General features: G+C 39.3%; 1 pseudogene; it reads left to right on the plus strand.

Annotated features, from left to right (window-relative positions):
- Window positions 1–945: 945 nt before the first annotated feature.
- Window positions 946–1886, plus strand: LOC121479772 (annotated as a pseudogene).
- Window positions 1887–3387: the final 1501 nt, after the last annotated feature.

Below are 3387 nucleotides of genomic sequence, written 5' to 3' on the forward strand. Positions count from 1 at the left end.
TCACCAGAGTCTGGAAAACACTTTCAAGGTCAGACTGTGGTACACACAGGGCGGATTAGCATTTTACTTGCCACTGAAAATCATCCTGCAATTCATAGGAGTTGCCATCTTTTTGGTGTCTTACAATCTCCACCCAGTCCGTATTCATAACAACCAGCCTATCTCAGAAATGATGATGATGACATGTGTTTATGGAGTGCTTCCTATGTGTCAGGCGCTCTGTGAAGTCTTTCACATGGATTATCTCATTTAATCCTCCTGAGGACCTAGTTGGGTAGGTTAATTTATAGCCCTTTATACCGATGAGGATGTTGAGGCTATTCAGGGGTTAAGTACCAAGCCCAAGTTGACACTGCTAACTAGAAAATGGCCACGTAGGAGTTATGAACCCAGTTTTGCATCACTATACTATACAAAATTCCTGTATACTCACACTGACCTTTTCCCCCACACTTCTGTCATTTCAGTTCTTTTACAGAGTAAAATTGGGCATAATTTGGTATGATTTTCATCCCATCCTTAGGTAAGTGGGCTGACTAAATACATATATATAATATATATAATATGACATATTATATATGTATATTTTTTTAACAGTGAGGTTAATTGTCTTACCTGCAAACAGTTCAAAGATGTATCTCTCATTGTGGTGGTGTTCGCAGATCTTAGCTGCACACCTCAGAAAATAACATTTTCCAAACTAAAAAGCTGAAAAGAAAACTACTTGAAAGTAGAATTCTATGTCAAAATTCATGATGTATAGTGGCCCTGCCCCAGGCTTTCTGGGACTTCTTCCAATATTCTTCGTTTTCTGGAAAATGTGACCCAGCAAACTAAAAAAGATGATGGAATAGACGTTTATGGACGTTTATACTTGAAAAGTTTGTTCCTAAAAATGGAGTTACATGCGGGTTCATTAGAGAAGCATCTATTCTTTGGAATGAGATGAATAAGAAAGTTACCACTTACTTTCTGCTCGTTTGTGGGAGAAAGGAAAGAATAGAGAGTGTGAGAAGGGGCCCCCAGTTCTGCCAGAGTCCTCCTGTGGAAGGTCTGGGGTGCGCCTGCCAAGTCTCTGGTCCCACCCCTCCCCACTCGGGGTTCCTAGTCCTGGCCCTGCACCCCATTTCTCCCTTGCCCCCTGTGGCTCTGTCCTCACACTCCGTCCACAGCCGGTTCAACCTGCTGGATCACTCTGAAGTTCTAGGCGGGCAGGGACATGTCTCAGTCGAGCTTATTAAAAAGGCACATCCAAATCTGGCACAGAAGTGGCATCCTGAGAATAAACAAGAAGTGGAGGGAAAACTCAGACAAGTAGCTGAGGCGTATGAGGTGTTATCAGATGTTAAAAAAGAGGACGTCTATGATAAATAGGTCAAAGAAGGATTAAATGGAGGTGGAGGGTGGAGGTGGAGGGTGGAGGTAGATTATTTTGATAGTCCCTTTGGATTTGGCTTCAGCTTCTGCAGCCCAGACCAGGTCTTCAGGGCATTTTTCTGTGGAAGGGACTATTTTCATTGGGTTTCTTCAAAGACCCATTTGAGGACTTTTTTGGGGTAAATGGAAATCCATTTCTCATTTGACACAAATTGCAGAAGCAGGTGCTGTGGTACAGGTTGTTTTTCTCTGCTTTCAGTGGATTTCCATATTTTTTGAGGGTGTATTTTCTTCATTGATACAGGATTTACTTCTTTTGGTTCACCAGGTCAAGAAGGCCTCACTTCATTTTCTTCCATGGCCTTTGGTGGGAGGGGATGCACAACTTCAAATCTATATCATGTTCTACTAAAATTGTTAATGGCAGAAAAATCACTAGAAAGGGAATTGTTGAGAATAGTGGAGAAAGAGTAGAAGTTGGAGAAGACCACCAGTTAAAGTCCTTATAAATGTTAAGGAGCAGCTGCTATGATTGGACAACAAATGATTAAACCCGTGTATGTAATAGAAATGTTGACTCTATCCAGCTCATTTGAGGATTAGCAGGAACATTTGTGTGTCTTTGAAGATTTCAAATGAATTCGACTTTCAGTATAACTGCACCTGAATTATTTATACACAGTTCATTGAAGCTCTGTTTATCATAGACTTCTGAGTTTATTGTTGGGACCCCATAATAGAACCATTTTTTTTGGTCATAAATCTTTGTATGCACTTTGCTTTTTTATTAAACGTGATCCAAAGTGACCTGACTCTTGTCTGCTAACACCGGTGTGGACCTGCTTTTCCACTGTGCTTGAAACATGAGCCAAGTAGTGTCAGTGTGCTGTAAAGTTAACATTGCCAGGATGAATCTTCCCCAAAGATAATTTCAATTTTTTTTTCAGTATTTAGTGGTGAGATATATTAATACATTAGTGGAAATCCATTTCTCATTTGACACAAATTGAGGATGTTTTCTAGTTGTGCCTGAATACTGAAATCTGAGTAACTTTTGACAATTGCTTAAATATGTAATGGTAAGCTTAGATTTAAAAAAGTAAAGTCAGTAAACTAGGTCTTTGTCATTCCCTTAAAAAAGGAAAGAAAGGAGAGAAATGTAAAAGTGTTCGGTGCATTCTTTCCTGAGTGGAACCTGAAAAAAAAACCGTACAACTTAAGTTTTAGATTTTCTTTTGTTTTAGGTGGCAAAATGTCACCTTGGAAACTGATAAATCAAGTTAAAATATTAGTTAGAAATGATCTTATTAAATAATAAATATGAAAAATCACCTGTGTGTGTGTGTGTGTGAGGCTTTGGAGCATTGATAGAGTTCAGAGTTCAGTTAACCCAATTCCATCAAACCAACTACAAATACAAGAGGGAGGGGACCAAGAAAAAAGGGAAAGAATGGAAGGGGCATATTATAATTTTTCAAGATATAAATACTTTGAACTGTTAAAATAGCTCACATTATGAATTTTCAGGGATGTCAAATGTTGAGGTGATAACCCTCAGGTGTCTTTCTTAAGACAAAATGGATGAAACATCCCACCACCTCTGACATTAGACGTAGACTGTAGGCTAATCTTTTTGAAGTGTAAGCAAGTTTCTTAAAAGTAATACTATACTTAAAAAAAAAAAAAAAAAGTAGCAGGGCGCCTGGGTGGCTCAGTGGGTTGAGCATCTACCTTCAGCTGGTCATGACCCCAGGATCCTGGGATTGAGCCCTGCATCAGGCTCCCTGCTGAGGAGCCTCTCTTCCACACTTGTGCTCTCTCTGTTATCTCTGTCTCTCTCTCTCAAATAAATAAAATCTTCAAGAAAAATTAAAGTAGCTTTTTTTAAGTTGGAAGAGCAACTAGTTGCAAAAGTTGATGATTGTGAAAAAATGAATTGGAAAATGCAGGTAAGTGAATGGAAGAACCAGGAGTCCTTCACAGTCCGGCTCTAGAACAGCCACTGTTAAT

This window comes from Vulpes lagopus, chromosome 21, assembly GCF_018345385.1.
Source record: "Vulpes lagopus strain Blue_001 chromosome 21, ASM1834538v1, whole genome shotgun sequence".
In the NCBI taxonomy this organism is placed as follows: domain Eukaryota; kingdom Metazoa; phylum Chordata; class Mammalia; order Carnivora; family Canidae; genus Vulpes; species Vulpes lagopus.